Source organism: Syngnathoides biaculeatus, chromosome 11 (genome assembly GCF_019802595.1).
Source record: "Syngnathoides biaculeatus isolate LvHL_M chromosome 11, ASM1980259v1, whole genome shotgun sequence".
Lineage (NCBI taxonomy): Eukaryota > Metazoa > Chordata > Actinopteri > Syngnathiformes > Syngnathidae > Syngnathoides > Syngnathoides biaculeatus.
Genome location: NC_084650.1, coordinates 12,351,409 through 12,370,313, shown reverse-complemented (window position 1 = coordinate 12,370,313; position 18,905 = coordinate 12,351,409).

Here is an 18,905-nt window from a genome sequence, read left to right as displayed (position 1 = left end):
CCTCTGGTAAATTATTTTATAACATCACTTTGACTTTCACTCGCGCTAAAAAAAAAAATCCGAAATACTTGTCACTTGAAGTTTACTGTGAAACAGATCAAAGAAAAGAGTGGGAAATGCTTTGTATTTAAACACCAAAATGTTCAATTAATAACAAAAACCTGTTAGCTGCATGCTAACATGGAGTAAACACAAATAGCGGCGCCTGGAAACAGTCCAAACAACAAACGGTATTCTCTTCCAACAAATAGTTGGAGATGGTCTCGCCCTCTTCTTTCGATTCTTCTCTAGAGCTCTTCATTCACACTGTGTACAATGAAAGCCATTTTTTATGAATTGAAAATTAAAAAAAAAAAAAAAAAGGTGGGCACAAAAATTAACCGCAATATATTGGGGGTCACTGTCGAAGAGTGATCTTATTTTTAATGGAAAGCACAAACTCTTAGTTTGACCCTTTCCAGATTGTACTTCTGAGTAATATAATATTATTTTAAAAAATAAGGACATTTCTGAGCGACCCTAAATGTTTGACTGGCGTTGTCCATCAACGCGAGGTATCTCACCACCTCCTGGGCTGGCATGTATATCATTAACCATCTTTTTGCAGGTTGGTGAGATCCAAAATGGTTTTAGCAATGTATCAACAACAAAATATTTCCATTTGGTAGTTTTCGTGTAAGCATATACCAAGATAAATCCATCCAATTTCTGAGCCACTTATCCCCACAAGGGTCGCGGGGAGTGCCGAAGCCTATCTAAGGTGTCAACAGGCAGGAGGCGGGGTACACTCTGAACTGGTTGCCAGCCAATCGCAGGGCACATGGAGACAAACAGCCACACTCACAATCACACCTATGGGCAATTTAGAGCGTCTAATTTAATGTTGCATGTTTTTGGGGTGTGGGAGGAAACCGGAGTGCCCGGAGAAAACCCACGCAGGCATGGAGAGAACATGCGAACTCCACACAGGCGGGTCCAGGATCAAACCAGGATGTGAGGTCAAGGCTTTCCGACTGATCCACCGTGCCGCCCATATCCCAAGATAAAATTGCAAAATTCAAAAACAGCCACCAGAGTGCAAGAGGAAAAACATCTCCCCTCCGTGTTCCTGACAGGTCAGGGGGGGAGGGGGGGAGGACTTCATCCCGTTGACTAGCCGTCGCTCGTGTTTCAAAGGCCTCCCGGTTTTACATTACTGGCCAAACACGCCGCAGCTGTCCACAAAGTGGTCACTCTCGCCGTGACCTGACGCAGGCCGAGGGAAATCAGCCGCTGGTGTTATCGCACACCACGACAGAAAGAACCGCGGCAAGTGAGACCGTCCGTGAAGTCGGGAGGTGTCCCAACTACGAACGGGGGGAACATACACGAAATTCGACAGATGGGCTAACAAAACTAGCATCGATATCGTGGTAGATATAAACTTTTGAGCTACTGATATTTCAACACAAACAAAGCAAAGTAATATATTGTTTATGCGCTATGAAAACCGACTATTCTATGACCAAATCAACGTTTATCGTACGTATGGATGTATTTTACTGCCCCCTGGTGGCCAAGACACCCACCTAACTGACGCATGTAACCACGATGTAAAAACTGTTTCATTCTTGACATTCTGTTTAATGTTGTCGTTATAATTTGGTTTTACAAATAACATGAAGATAGAGTGATTGCTTTCATATTTAAAAAAAAAAATTGCATTCTTGGTTTTTGGGGATTGTAGTACAACTAGTGTAGTCACTGATGGTGTAGTGGTAAACACGCCTGACTTTGGTGCGAGCAGCGTGGGGTCGATTCCCGCTCAGTGATGGTGAGCAAAAATCTGCCCGGCGACTGACTGGCAACCAGTTCAGGATGTAGTCCACCTTTCGACCGAAGATCGCCGGGATACGCTTAGGCTTTCCCGTGACCCTTGTGAGGATAAGCGGCTTGGATAAATGGATGGATGGAAGGAAAGCTGGTCCCTGGAAAACTGGTTTTGAGACCGCCAATCCTCAAAAGTGTATATGTAGGACAAGTGTTCCTCGAAGACCTTAGTCTTCAACTGGTTTTGAAGTGGTATTCAAAGAAATTTTGTAAAGGACACAAATCAGATCAATCAAATCCAATTTTGAAGACAAATCATAAATGTATAAACTGTAAGGTTATATTGTGCACTACTTTGTTTTTCCACACATGTACCACACGTCCACTAGTTGGTTCCCACCTCAGGTGCGCTCAGAAAGCGTCACGAGGCTGAAACGAGCCCCCCTTTCGGGGGCCATCGAGCCGGATCGCGTACGTCGCAGTCCACCAATTCCGCATCGTGCCCGTGCCCTCAACAACCAACCAAGAACCCACAAGACTTGCAGTCTGACACAGACGGAGGCCTCGAGTTCCTTCCCGTTTTCGTCGCTGTCGTGCATCTGTATATTTTCCACTCCCGTTCTTTAATCCGCCTTAAGATAGCGCTCATCCATCTTGGGCGGCGCGATGCAAAACCCACAAAGCAGCCCCTCGAGGCGATCCCATCAGGCCGCATTCCCCGAGGGCCTGTGTTAAGCAAATGGCCAGAGAAATGATTACCTACTGCATCCATTACCTCTCCACCGTCGGAGCATTGTCTTAAAGGCCGCCTTTCAAAAGACGTGCGCTTTGCCTCGGAATGAGCTAACTTCGTAATAATAGCGACCGGCAGCGCTCCTTAACATTTCAATGGCGCTCGGCCCGCATGCATAATTCCGCCGTGTCATTGTGGTGGCCCGCCGCGTTTTTCACTGACAAAACCAGGCAAACCGCAGGCACGGGGTCCTATTGTCATGTGCACATCCATCTGGATCGAGACCATTAGAGGAAATTTGCACTTCCTCTGTGGCTCCTGGCTCTCTTTTTTTGTTTTGTTTTGTTGTTTTTGACATGCGGCAGAAGGAGTGGGCCTCAGTCACCAGCACCGGCCCAATTGAGGTGCAGATTGAGCAGAGGGACGGCGTTTGAAGGGGGCAGCGCTGCTGTCAAACCCAGTGACGGACACCCACGTGGGCACCCCGGTTTGGATTCTTTTGTCCCCGGAGATGTTAGACGGTGTAGCGCAACGTCGGAGGCTCAGCACACTTCCGATGTCATGCCATGTACAACAAAATAAAAAATGAAAATTCTCCCGCTTACTGTACATAACCTAATAATAATCCAGACCCAATGTGCTCTGACGTCAATCTAACAACGAGACCTTCTGAGTAATGTCACGTGAGGGTGGGGGTGGGGAGGGCGTTGTCACAATCTTCTCGTGTAATCGAAAGAAGATTTCACATACAGGAATAAAATGACCAATCAAATGCTTAATCCTGCGTCCATAGTTAATCTAATTGAATATATTCGGGAGATATGATTGACAAGACAAGAGTCAAGGATGAGTTTAGACGCGTCTTGCTAATTACCGTCATTCCCGGCCAACAAAGCGCACCTGGTTACAAGCCTCACCGAGTACATTCGTAATGGAAATACCATTTGCCGCAGCTGTGTAAAAGCCGCAAGTGCCGACAATGAAACAGATATTGAGACACGAGATATTTACAAAGAAAAACGGTACACAGAAAGAGCTAACACTAGCGCCCCCCTAACACTAGCGCCTTGATAACACTAACGCCGCGCTAACACTAACAGGGCCAGTTAAAATAAAACTTAGCGGTAAATATCACTAAGAAACGCCAGTAACACGCTAGCCCAGCGCTAACGCTAGCGCACCGCTAGCAGGGCCGGTAAAAATTACTTCCACAGGGTCGAAAGCCTTTTCAAAAAGTCGTGGCTTGTAGGCCAGAAATGACGGTACATTAGACAACCGATGTATTGTAGTTGTTTTGAAATGTGACTTAAAACTCTATTTTTTGTGCTTTTGTATTATTTCCACTACCACTAGAAAAAGCCGAGCAAGAGCGGAATATATTCACGGTTCATTGTCAATCAGAGGATGGCAAAATCCTCACATCACGGAGGGCCATTTCATTGAGCCCCTGACGGCAAATTTGAAATCCGATCCCATCGTTGACATATTTGTATTGCAATGGCCCAGCACTTGATTCTGGATGACCCGGGCAGATTTAGAGTGACATGACAACACTGAGGCTGAAATCTGATTGGACAAAAAAAAAATCTAACATCCACATATACGTAGCAGATACAGTGCAGTTCAGAGAAACACTCGCGAGTGATGACAATAAACTGTTGGGAATAAAGCAAGACAATTTTATGAAGAAGAAGAATAAAATTTAGATGGTAAATGTTTGTCCCTCTGATAATGTTTAGGCTCTGATCCCCTCCATTACTGTACATAGTACTGGATGTGGAAAAAGTGTACATTCAGACATATCGCATAGAACCACTTGAGCTCCCGACACGTGAACACGTTAGCTGTCAATCCAGGCCACCGTGCATGTAACGTATACGCCTGAGACCCCCCCCCCCCACCCGACTCCCCCGCCACCCCCACCCGCTGCGTCGGAATGCTGACAGCGCCCCCACCGACATTAGTCTTGATTTGATTAAGATTGGAAGCCCACGACTCGACAGCAGATACGCGATGCCGGGGCGGGCTGCGCTGTCACAAAGGGGAAGCCGCAGAGTTTGACGGCAGACGTGAAAAACCCACACAAAAAAAAAAAAAAAAACCTGGAAGGGGGGAGGATGAGTTACCTGCGGCCTCAGCTCCAACCGGGAGTCATTTGGAACAGACTGTTCCCAACTGCCCCAAAATGTGTTCATTAGGTTGCGATTGGACCGTGTGCAGGTGGGGAGGCCCTGCTCAGCCTGACGCTGAATAGTCCTGATTGTGCCCAGCATAAAACGCCATCTGTTTCGATGAGAGAGAGAGAAGGAGAGAGAGTGTCAGGAGGAGGGCGCGGCCACTGAAGAGTCCATAGGCGGAGCCCTATGGCGGCGGACTGGGACAAAGCCGCAAGAAATATTTCAACGTCTACACTGTCTCTTATTTTAGCACGAAAACTGATGATTGACCAAGTAGCATCCATCTTTTCAGGTCGTAGAAGTGGTACATGGTTGACTGTTGACAGTTTAGCGGTTTCTACCCGTTCAGTGAAGATCCCTGTTTGAAAGCAGAGAGCGGACTGAACTGGTTCACTTTAAAAGAATTCTTGAACTGATCTTTCAACTAGTTTGCGTGGAAAATTAACTTTCCCGCAACGAAATGTATCAGCAGAGTGCATTTATGCTCATGTCGGTCCCAATGTTAATTGGAATTGTTTACACACCGCAATGCTTATTTCCATGAGAAGCAACAGACGAGAAAAGGCCACTAATGTCCACCAGGCCGATTTGTGAAGCGTCTTTATCGGACTTGGCAGCACGGTTCCTGCGTGTCCGAGGCCCGCTCGCGATTGTTCAGCCTTTATGCTCACCAAGGTGTGTCCAATGCGCTGGGCCTTTGTGTGGCGAGAGAGATGACACATCACATTCTGTCTTGTGTCTTAAAGGGGAGGACGGCGGGGGGGTGGACTGAGACCGTGAGGGTTGTAGAACAGAGGGGCGGGGGGGGGGCGGGGGGGGGGTACAAAAGGGGAAACTTGAAGGAAGAAGGCGGCGGGTCTTCAAAGGTGAGAGGCACAAAGGCCGTTAAAAGCGGTTCTTCACGCAGAGTTGTGCCAGATGTAATTGCGTGATTCCGGGGGACGGCTCCACACTCGGTCGCCGCCGCGGAGGGAGGACGGGCGGGAAAGTTGCCTTCGATAAAAACAAAACAACAGAGCGAAGAACTTGTACTGTCAATCGCAATGGCCGCCGTGCAGCTGGAATCGTAGACAGCGTCAGAAAGTGCATTGCGGTCAAGAGAGATTCATTAGCTGGAGTTGTGTCACTGGCATTGGCCAGTTCGTTGCCTTGCGTTAGCGAGTTGCATTCACTGCCTGTGGGACTCACCGCTTCAACCCGCAAGTTAGAGGAACCCTAGTCACAGCAATTCTGTGCCGTTTTGTTTGATCCTGTCCTGTTGACTTTGTTAGTTTGCCCCATGGTCATCGGACCTTGCTTGCATGTCTTTTGGATCCCGCCCAGCCTAGCATTTCTGTGCCTCTGCCTTGTCGGACTGCTACACCGTGTATGACCCAGTTTCCGGACTATACCACATTGAACATTATGCCCCTGCCTCAAAGGTCCTGCATTTGGGTCCGCCCCCGCACCGGTGCTTCTTGACAATCGTAGACAGTTTTGCCTCGCTACTAACACTCAATTACATGGTACACCTTACTGTTCTCCTAGTGCTCTGAAAGGTTATCATGGGAAAACATCACAAGTAAGACAAAATCGATCTAGTAGTGCACAGAATTATCTTGCTAGCTATGACAAAGAGTGTAATAGTGCAATGACAACTATCTTAGCAGTGACTTTTTTTGTTCTGTGCACAAGGAAAGGAAATTGTAACGCACTGGGTGTGCAAGTAGTGCAGAGTTTTGCAAGCAACAAGTGGTCGGTCTACTAGCGTGCCGTAGTTGTTCTACTGGTGTCCAGAAATGTCATACAGTAGTGGAAGGAAGTAATGGACAAATATTACAAGATCATCATTCTACATGTACAGTACAATTGTGCGATATGCCAAAAAGGCCGCCGCTGCTTTCCTCTCCTCTCGTCTCATCGACCCGGCTTGCCCTGAACTGTTCCCGACCCCCCCCCCCCACGCCCCCCACCGAGACGGGCCAGGTGTTGAATGTGCATTGTTAAATATGTTCTCAGGGCACGAGCGCCGCCTCCGTCGGGTACATTTGCCCAAGCGACTCCGCTTCCCAGCGTGGGCCCGTGTTTGCCTCTAAGGTGCCGGGCGGCGGCGGAAGTGGAGGAAGAGGCGGGCCCGTGACTTTTGGGGCCTGCAGATGGGGTTCCCGTGGGAAGGATGCGCCCCGGTTTGATGGAGAAATTGTGGCCTATTTATGGTTGCGTCTCAACGCGGCAGCTTGTTTCGGAGCAATGTGTTATCCTGTCAATTTCATTCTCCACTGTGGGTCCCCAGAACCACACGAGCCACTGAGAACTAGAGTGGGCTAACGCCTTATTTTATTTTTCCATTTTGCAAGTGAGTTTTTTAAAGTTTTATGGCTGCAATCAAATCTAAGAGATTTGCACAATAATGTCTTTGTGGTGTCTGACAATTATTTGTTCTTACAGAAATTGCAGTTATCCTGATTCAGTATCTTAATCTATTCCGAACATCTGTCAAATATGTTCATATTTCCCAGCTCGTTTCCTTTAATGGACGTCACTTTGGAGTCAGCCAGTCCTGCCTTAAAAATCTACTCTTGGTCTCTTAACTGGAGCACGTAAGAGGGAGCATAAAACTCAGATTCTACCATCAGTCCGTTTGCTGCCTGTGCATTTAAGAATTAATTTGAAGAGTCTTTTATTCATCCACTATTTTTTTTTTTTTTTTTTTAATTTATCGGCTGATTATCAGCTGAATAGATCAGCAGGGACACCACATTCCCTGTTGGTGATTCTACGTAACTGCACGAAGGTGAGTTCAACCTGGTGTTGGTGATTTAGTGGACTTCTGGGCTGTGGGGGCATGATCATAGCCGACCTTAGCCCTGCCCAATCAAACGGGCTTTTCTCATTTCCTTTAAATGCGGTGCACTCAGAGTTCAGCGTGGGAGCATCAGTGTGAAGAAGAGGATGACGCAAGATCACAGCAATCGTGTTTTTTCACTACTCTTGGGCAACGTCGTGATTTTGAAAAGAAATACATTCAAAGCGTGGATATGCATACATATGTGGCAAAGACTCACTTCCACCGACAACCCATGTTAAACTTAGCTCCTCCCTAACAAACAAAGCTTCCCTGTTGGTCAAGATCCTCATCTTAGTGAGAATTGGACAACTGACGTGTTATAAAAAATACAATAACTTGTCCATAAAAGTGGCAAAAATCTATAAAAATACAATTATATTTGTAATAAAATGGTATATTTAATCAAAGAAAATCCAACTCCAGAATACTTTCTGGACAGAGTGGCTTAGAGAGTTGTGTATGTTTTTTGCATAATTTATTTTTACATCTTTTGACGTCTCCATTGTCGTCGTACTGTCTGTATTTGTTCTCTATTTGCAGAATTCCATCGGCCGCTCGTGGCGAAGTGGAACCGGAGCCGCGATCAAAGTACAAATGGAGGAGCTTCTGTGTGTCCGAGCGATGTAAAACCATACCTTGCACAGCAGGGCCGCCGAAGCCGCACAAATTATTCTTTGCATATTAATAATTAGGCCCATGCGGATCATGGAATAATTCAAAAACCTGTCTTAGATTATAGATATCATTTTTGATGGGCTAAACATGGGATAACTCACTGTTTTTGAATATAGGATATTAATTAAAACCACAGCAGAGCTTTTATTAAAGTGTCACTGGGGCCCTGGATATAAGAAGTCAACACACCCTAGCTTAAACATCAGGTTTTTGTGATCTATAAAAACAGTTCAATTTTTTTTCCACAATGTACACTATATTCAGCCATGGATGTGATGGATACAGAAATTAAATAATAGTTAAAATGTCTGTCTTGTGTGTCCATAGCTACAGCACAGAAAATGTGCGCCCACGTTTTATGCATAAGCTGCATGTATTTCACATGTGCAAGACACATGCGGATATCTAAATGTAGACATATTCATCTTATCTGTGCATTATTCGTAACCATATACTGTCCGCATATGGCGCCCTTTCTTTCACGTGTACTGTATAATCTTCACATGTACTGTACAATACACACCATTTTGCCATCACAAAGAGTAAAGGTGAGCAAATGGGTGCCCTGGGGTGTCACAGGATCCCAAGGGCACCTCATCCCAAAACCTTGAAGAGTTTTCAAAGCCCCCCCGCTGCCCAGCCTCTCATCAGAGAGCCCCCCCCCCCCTCCCTCCCAACAAACCTCCCCTCACGCAATACATTTGCACCACCCAGCACTCATACCGCCAGGACGTGATGAGCAGGTCCAGTGGGCTGATGCTGAGGTGTGGGGGGGTGGGGGGCACCTTTCCTTTCCGTCCAGGGGTCCACAAAGCACCCCCCCCCCACTTACGTTGGAGTCAAAGCCCAGCTCGAGAAGATTTCACCCCATGAGAGATCATTACTTGCGACCTCCGTGGCCTTGTTAGCTCACGTTCATGCGCACGCATGCACGGATTGCAAATATTCAAGCACCTTTATTCAGGCGTACATACTAGCTAGCTACATCAAACTACGGCGCTACCGCACGGAAATAATGAGCGCGGTCAAATCCTTTCATGAGAGCAATGCTAGTACACAAACGTCATTGCATAACTTTGTGACGGTGCCCAAAGCCCATGCTAAAGTGACAATTTTTTTTGGGACATAAATTAGAGCTAAATTATGAGGATGACCAAGCAGTGGGCTTCCCTAGTCCCCCCCATAGAACCGCCACTGGTGCCACGCTAACACGTATTGCTTATATAAACCAAGGAACAGCTTGTAAATTCGACCAGTCGTAAGGCAAGGCACGACTGAAAAACACGTTTGATTTCTGGACTATAAGCCGCACCTGATTATAAGCCTCACCAAGTACAAATTTCAAGCAAAAAACATTTTGTGCATGCATAAGCCGCACCTGTCTATAAGCCGCATGTGCCCACATTGAAACATGAGATATTTACAAAAGAAAGACAGTAAACAGAACATTTTTAAAAAAATACCTTAGCTTTTCTTTCCAAACAGTGCCCGTGACGCAGCAATAACGCGCTAGTAACACAGCACTAACAGGTACCGGTAAAAGTCACCGAGACGCGGCAACACGGTTCAGGCCACCTGCTTTTATGACCTCAGAAAGCTTTTTCCATCTTTTTCCATCGCTCCAGTTCTTCCCGCTGCCGTTTCCAGCATCTCGCCATCAATTCGTTTATGCCAAGTTTACGTGTAGCAGTTCTGTTTCCTTCTTTATCGGTCAGCTCGATTGCTTTTAACTTGAAAACTGCGTCATGTGCATTTCTTCTTGCGTTTTCCACCATGAGCGTCTGTTCGTGCTAATTTTATTCATGGACAAAGCGCGAAGTTACGTTAAACTTGCGTCTTCCTGGACACATATATTCCACCTGTCTCAGGCTTACCTTTTCTGCTCTAGCGCCCCTGGCGGCCGTTAGAAAAAAATGCATAAATTAGCCGCATCGTTGCATAAGCCGCAAGTTTGAAAGGCTGTGAGAAAAGTTGCGGTTTATAGTCCGGAGGTTACGGTACATACGAAAGAATAAAATGAAAGTTGGAAGAGGTGCGTGTCATGTGTTGCATTTCGGAGGACTCGTCTGGAAAGAAGACGCCGCTAGAGGCCAGGCGCTCGCTCGCATTCGGGACCGACAGCCGACTTCGCATTACACGAGAAAGCTGACAGGAAACTTAAGGTGCCGCCGCCCGCTATCTCGGAGCCGATTACACTTTATCCGCGTTGAAGGGCTGAAAAGAGGGAGAACGCCATTCAGTCAAAGCGGCTAAACGACGGCGAATTAAGATGTTGCGGCGAGGAAACGAGGCGGTTATGCATACATAACATGTCGCGGCCGGGTGCCCCCCCCCGCTGGGCCCAGGCACCACAAAGCCCCTCTAACTGCAATACCTCGGGGACAGCTAATGATTAATTAGCTTGTGTCATTAAGTGAGGCAAATGTCAGCAGAGCTTCCTGGGGAAGCTGTCATAGCGTGTGGAGGCCTCGCACAAGTTGACCCCCCCCCTCAGGTACACGCTGCTGAGGGGAAAGGGGAGGGGCAGCGTCCTGATGGCAAGGCGAATCCTGACATCTAGCGGCCGGATGCGGAACTCTACAGAGGTTCCATTATGACACCTGTCGTACTTAGCTTCTCACATCATCTACAATCTAACTTTTTGCTTTTAATTTGATAGAATTTTTTTTCATTCCATGTAGATGTTAAATTGAAATTACTTCCGTGTCATGTAGTTTTTGTTTAATAGGCATCTCACATATTTGTAACATAAAACCCATCCATATTGAGCTTCATTGAACGCTGATCGGCTAAATAAATAACACAACTTCATTGACACTATAGATTCAATGACTTGTAAAAATATAGTTTCAAAATAAATGCACAGTATATGTCACTTTTCTCAAATAACACCCATTAATATCAAGGTGCTCTGATCCCTGGCCCACAAAAAAATGTATAAACCTCGATTACAGTGAAGTTTATACGTAAAATTATTTGCAACACCTGTTCAACCTGTACTCCGTTTAACAGTAAAACGAGCAAATATTTCGGGTTCAAACTTCGCTGGTTATGTTTTGCAAATATTCACACATTTTGAATTTTATGCACGCAACAATGTTGTGTAAAAGCTGGGACACCTTCCCTTTTATTAACGCGCAATAAGCGTTTGAGACCTGAGGAGAACCTTTGCAGGAGGAATTTTTTACCATTCATGCTTGATGTACAACTTCAGTTGCTCAGCACTTCGAGCTGTCTTGTCTTATTTTGGACTTTGCGCCAAACATTTTACACGGGAGACGGGCCTGGACGGCCGGCAGACCAGTCGAGTATTCGCGCTCATTTACTACGAAGCTATGCTGTTGTATTGTGCAGAATGTGACTTGCCCTTGTCTTGGTGATATAACCATGGACGTTGTTTGGATGGCAGCATCCTTTATGTTGCGCCAAAATCCAAAAGTATTATTTATAATACAATATTGGTGCCTTCACAGATGTGCTCGTAACTCCTCCCCATACCACCGCAACGTCAGTGTATCTCGGACGAGCCGCCCGTCTTTCTAGATGATGTTGATAGGGTTTTGCTTTGCGTGGTAGAGTTTTAACTTCTATTAGTAGCTTTAGCAGCAAAGGGTGTTAACTCACAAGGGTTTTCCCATCTTCCTTAGCTCACGTGGCAATATCATTTCGAAAATTATGGCAGTTTTTCCCATGCAGTGCCACCAGAGGAGTCTAAGGTCACGGGTATTCAACGTTGGTTCTCGACCTTGCCACTTACATACAGAAATTTCTTACGGTCTGGAAATATTGTAGACTCTAGATGATGAAATACGTAAATACCTTGTAATTGCACGTTGAGAAACACTGGACTTAAACTGTTGGACAATTTGCTTATGGAGTTGTTGACAAAGTGGTGATAAACATAACTCCCAACTGAGCCTTTTATGGATTCTCTTTTTCTACCCCATCGTGACGCTCGCTTGTTCCCAAGTAACTTGTTCACCTGTGGAATGTTGCAAAGAGGTTTTGATTCGTTTTGAGCATTCATCGACTTGTCCCTTGTCCCACCTTTTTTTAGGAACGTGTTGCAGGCATGAAATTAAAAAAAGGAGCGTACTGGCGAAAATAAATAAAAATAAATAAAAACCTTGCCTTTATCCTGTATTCAAAATGAATATTGGTTGAAAGGTTTCTTCAAACCATTGTACTGTATTGTTTTTATTAGTTTTACACAATCTTCAAGCTTCATCGGAACTGGGGTTTGCAATTTAAGTTACGCTATAAATTCAATTCCCTGTAGTACAATTGTTTTTCATTTTTAAATAAAAAAATCATGTTTATAACATAAAACCCATCCATATTGGTTTTATTTTTTACAAAATACATTAATCAGAACATAATCATTTATTATTATTACTATTAATATTATATTATTAATATTATAATCTTCTTTACGCTTTGTTACAGCTCTGGCTGTTTATGAAAGTCATCTGTGAATAAAGTTGAATTTAAAAAATTTGTCCCATTACTAAGACAAAACCCATCCTTAATGTGCTTCGTTGATCCACGATCTACAAAAAAATAGCATGTTTTGAAAACCTTTATTATCAAAAGAAAGTTTCCTGTAGTCCACTGCATTAAATAAAATATGTAATTAAAAATAATTGGGATTTAAGGATAAAAAGGCTCAATATCAACTGGTTTGATGTCAGAAATGTGGTCAAATTTGGAGTATTTTTATATATACGCATATGTTATTTAGGGAAATTAAATGATATAAAAGGTTAAGTTTGTGGATCAAATCAGATGAGCTCAGTATAAATTGATTTTGTTACAAATGTGACAAGTTTTCAGTATGTTTTACATGTAAATTTGACTTTTATGGATTGTTAAATATCACATTTCTCACAAAAAAACATATCCATAGATATACTATATATATATGATATGAGATATATACATGATCTCTATTTCACCAAGCAAAGTTAAAATATATTCAATTCAGTTAATTATTCAAAATAAACTAAAGTACATTTCCTTTGAAAGAAATATTATAATTTTTAAAAAAGTTAAGAAACAATTCAATAGAAGAGACAGAAATGCTTCACAAGCTCCCTCCCCCCCCCCCCCCCCCCTCAAAATAAATATCCGACTGTATCACAAATTGTAATGGACAATTTCTATTTAAATAATTAATTAACACAGAAGAGTAAATTCACTTTAATTCATTTCATTTTTTTTAAAAGCTACAAAACCAGAACGAGAAAAACTACTTCACTGTAAAATATACAAATTATGATAAACTGTATTATCACGTGAGGTAGACCTTTTCTTGGGGCACCTCCCCCCACCCAACATGTCCCCCGAGCACAACTCACACACAAACACACACTTATCTTGGCACAGGTGCGCAAATTTAAGCAGCAGAAGCAGACTTTGCTTACCGAGAATCCAAAACGGGAGCGGCTTTCGATCCGGTGCCACTCCAAATTCTCGAGAATGCCAAAGAAAACAATTTGAAAACTTTGGATTATGACTTCTCACTTCCACTTAGTCAGCACCAGAACTTGGCCTGCACCAAAACCACCACACGGACAAGTGAGAAGGCCCTTAGCGTCAACCGGGGGAGTGGCAGCTTTACACACACACACCACACACACACACACACACATAATAATAACACATAATTCACATCTGCAAGCACACAAACACTCACCCAGACATTTTATATATAGCGCGTACAAAGGCACACCTGTCAGGGTCTTTCCACTATGTGAGCAAAAAGCAAAGAAGTTCTAAACCTTTACACACGCTCGCACTCACTCTCTGTATGTGGTATCCCATGTCTGCTATATTAAAGCAAATCCATTCAGCGGCCGCTTTCCCATCTGAAATAAAGGAATGAGCAATTTTCACATTAGGCGAGCGAGGACACATGCAGTTTCTCTCTCTGTGGGCCCAGTGAAAAGGATCGGATGGGGGGGGGGGGGCTGCTGCAGTCTAATCTGCCTTTGATGGTGAATGGTTCGGGTTCCACAATTCGCCAATCAAGTCTGCGTTAATGCACGCGGAGGCTTGTTTTGCAAACTTGACATAACATGACAATTTTACACCGTTGGGCCGACATATCGAGGATGGAAAAAAAGTCAACTCGGCCCTGTTGACGTTTCTGGGATGAAAAAAAAAAACACCATTAATGGCACCGATGACCTGTACACCTCTTTTTTTTTTTTCATTTTGAAGTCAATCCAAACAACTTGGAAAACGTGTGCACACCCTCTTGCTGGCTAAAAATTTTCTATAGAACATTTCTAAAGGATTTCTAAAGAACTACAGAACTTTAGCATCCAAGTCCTATAGAATTTCTATTGTTTTGTAGAAATTCTATAGAAAATCACAAATTCTACAGAATTTTTTTAGCAGCGTGTGTTCAGAATGAACCAATGAGATTCAAAGTCATGTGGGATCAGAATTCTCTTGCCAAGCATGTCAAAAACACGCAAGGAATTACAATGGCATTTACCGTAATTCCCGGCCTATAAGGTGCGACTTTTTTCACAGCCGCCGCGCTAGTTAGCATTAGCGTCGCCGCATTAGCGTTAGCACCACCGCACTAGCGTTAAACTGTGTACCGAGGCTTAACAACAGGTGATAATTACGGTATTTCTTTCATTTACTTAGTAACTCAGTTACAGTTACTTGGGACCACTTACAAAATCCTTTGTTACTTAGTTACAGTTACTTAGTCACAAAGTGGGGACGTGGCTCAGAATGAACCAATCACATTCAAACTCTCATCAATGTGAGACAGCACACACAAGTGCTTCTGATTCACCCCAAAATAAAGTTCAGATGTTCAAGGAGCCTTTTTTTTTTTTTTGTCAATGTTCTTTCCAGCATAAGCCTCAAGGTTTTGCGGTAACACTGTCTGATATTTTCAATTTAATTCCCTCCACCGTGTCTAAAAAAGCGCCCCAAAGAGCGACGCTAAGTGTTGTTTTTGAGCTTTTGGAATACAAAAAGTTCAACCTTGATTTTACAGGAACTTAATACATTTTCCCACATGTGCTTTGGGAGATTTTGAGGGTACTTTTGCAAAAAACTTTTTCTGCCTTCTGCGTTATATTCAACACCTTGGAAATTCTTTCATACCCTCATCCCGACTGATAACTTTCAACAACGATATTCTTCTAGTTTATTCTCAATACAGCCCCTAAATCCTTTCATCCGTAATACCCGAGATGTATATGTTTAAAAAAAGAAAAAAATACTGCAGCCAAAGATACGCCGAGGAGCCTCCTGATTATGTTCAGTGCACTGATGTGTGACGTTGAAGAAAAAAAAAAAGGGAGGGGGGGGGAATCAGTTAAATAGAAGGACTGAATTAAAGTGCTAAGGCCAGGAGTGCTCTCTCTTTGGCACCATAACATGCCTCCTATGTCCTAAAATAATTAGATTGAGGCCTTGTGCGCTGGAGTGTCCGCTCAAAGGGAAGGAACGACCTCGGCGCTGAATGGGAGCCACCCGTGAAAAGAAAACAACAGCCCCCATTTCTTTACACTCGAGGTTTGTTATCTTTCGTAGCGACGACACCCATTCGCCAGTCGCTACGCACGGAGGGGGAACGCGCCGCCCGGTGGAAGGTCGCCAATCGCCGCAAATTCATCTCCTGAAATAAATGTGTCCATTTAAAAACAAAAAAAATGAAGTTTGAAAGGGGAAAAAAAAGATCTATGTTTACATTTTTCCGAGCACCCCCCCCCCCTTCTCTGCCTCGCGTCTTTTGTGGGAGAGCACGGCCAGCGACAATGGGGGCCGAGTGTGGCGGAGTAATCACCTTTCTGGGGTGTGTTAGGGGGTGGGGGTGGGGGGGGGGACACACACTCGTAATTACTTCTAAACTGTTTGGGCTCGGGAGACAACTGCTATTGTGCTCGGAAATGAAAGGCTGCCTGTGAATGGAGTGACGCTCGCTCCCAATCTGTTCATAAAGATTTCTCCTCCGCCGCATCCGCGTCATCACATACGATTAAGCGTCCGCGTGCGCTCGTTTGGGCGGTCGACCTATTTCTCGCCGAGGGCTTTTATTTTCAGGTCAAGTTCGGTTCTTAACCAGGCATTCCCAACGCGCCGGGGCTCAGGGATGGTCTGCTGTTGCCGCGGGAATCAAACATTCCTCGGAAAAACATTGTGAGCAACAAATAACTCTTAGTGTTTCTATCGACGCATAAAACAACCGAATTTTACGTTTATGAGTAAATTGAGATGACCTTTCGATCACGTGATCGGCATGCGATTGTCCGTCCATCCATCCATTTTCTTAGCCGCTTATCTTATCCTCACAGGGGTCGCAGGGGTGTCGACGGGCAACCTGAACTGGTTGCAGGCCAATCGCAGGGCACATGGAGACAAACAGCCGCACTCACAATCACACCTTGGGGCAATTTCGAGTGTCTAATTAGTGTTGCATGTTTTTTGGGATGCGGGAAAAAAAACGGAGTGCCCGGAGAAAACCCACGCAGGCGCGGGGAGAACATGCAAACTCCACACATGCGGGACTGGGATTGAGCTTGGGTCCTCAGAACTGTGGCGCCACCGTGCCGCCTCTCCACATAACCCACATGAGCACAGCTGTTCCTCGTCTATTGCCCCTCCTCTGTTTTTCTTCTTTTCCGAGTCCTCCGGTCGGCAAAGCCGCTTACTGGGAGATTAGCGCCACCGATAGATATCGTCCTTCCGCTGCAGGGAAACCAATGTCCATCGACGGTGGCCAAACGCTTTGCAGTTTGCCACCGCAATCTAGGAGAACAGGTTCTCGGTGCACTCACATCTCAAGAGCATAAAAATGTAATTCAGGACGCTCGTATCTCAATGCACTGCTGAGCATTTAGTGCTGATTGCAGAGGCTAAAGACAAATGAGGGTTTTGAGTTTCTGACAAATGAACTAGTTTACGTAAAAGAAAACATTTGAATCCTTGTCTTAAACCCCAATCTCGGCTTGAAATCTTTGCAACAGCATCGTTTGACCATGGTGACATAAGATTAGTACGTCCTCCCGTAATACCGGTGCAAGCAGAGATGCGTTTCATTTGAATTCATCAAGTAAAATGACGGGCTTGGGGACCAACGTCGTTCATAGAGTGAGAGTGACGTGATCGGCCCTCCTGCTGTCCTGTGTTACATTGTGTTGACCAATAGGTGTCAGTGATTGGCAGGGAATGAGGAAAGCCACGCCGCCGTTTAATAGTATCAATCTCTGCTTCGGGTCCCTTTGAAGCTCACTACTGGTGCACATAATAGAGCAGAAGGGCAGAGAACGGGAGACGGTGAGCGGGGCTTCCTTTGTGTCGGTCTGAATCCATCACATCAAAAGGCCTTCCTGATGGACTGGAGATTAAAAGCAGCTCATTACAAAGTGTTGATGAGTGCAAATCATCAATGCAGCGCACCTTAATAAAAGGACTTTTTTTTTTTTTTTTTTTTTAGTTTATTTTTGTTACACTTGCCACGCTACTGCAAATAACACGTGTTGTTAGTATGCGGTGTGTGATATTTAAAAAAAAGAAAGAAAAAAAAAAAAAGCCTTTCAGGGCGTGCTTTGAGCTTCAAGGCCACTTAATTGGAATGCAAAATGGGCCAAAAGTGAATAATATCCTCCGTACTGGAAGCAAAAAATAGATGGATACGAGGCTTGTAAAACACCGGCGAGTGATGCAAAAGAGTTTTCTTTCTTGCTTTTATGTTGGACGGTCCAATTCCAACTGCTTTACTGTTGGGCTCCGGTGCATAAAATGGATCGAAATTCAAAGTAGAAAAAAACAAAACATCCCTAAAAACCGACAATAAATACATTGGAAATAATTTAGAAAAATCTACTGAGATTATTCCCTGCACGACAGGGTGAAAATATTAAAACAGACTACAAGCAGAATAATAAGTACATTGCTCGATTAATACCTTCCTGAAGTTGAGTTTTGTTCTGTCACAGAACTCATCATGATGTCAGTACGGATTTTCACTATAAATCATGATATAGGGTCATTTATAGGTATGCTATGAAATTGACGTTTACATGAAGATGATAATGTCTTGAGTATCCTGCAAATCCTTCACGGTGTACTGTTTCTTTTAATGATTTTTTTAAATAATAAATCAAATAAATACTGGGGCAGCTGGGAACAATTAAAATATGTAGTTCATGTTTGGAATGGTGAATTTAGTTCAAATTTTTGTATAATGAATTATGAACTAAAGACTAATTTCTGTACTGAACTCGGAACTAGTTCACGTAGAAAATGTATACATAATATTTGAGAAGTGGTTGTGTCAGGAGGAGGAGGGGGGCGGGGAACAAGAGTTAAAAGCCTATAAGGGTGTGCTCAAGAAGTATTTGGAATTTTAAATTATATTGAGGGCAGCACAGTGGAGCAGCTGGTAAAGCGTTGGCCTCACAGTTCGAGGTCCCAGGTTCAATCCCGGACCCCCTTGTGTGCAGTTTGCATGTTCTCCCCATGCCTGCGTGGGTTTTCTCCGGGCACTCCAGTTTGCTCCCACATTCCAAAAATGGTGTGATTGTGAGTGCGGCTCTTTGTCTCTATGTGCCCTGCGACTGGCCGGCGACCAGTTCAGGGTGCAAACTCCACGCAGGGCGGCTCCGGGATTGAACCCGGGACCTCAGAACTGTGAGGCAACCGCGCCGCCTCA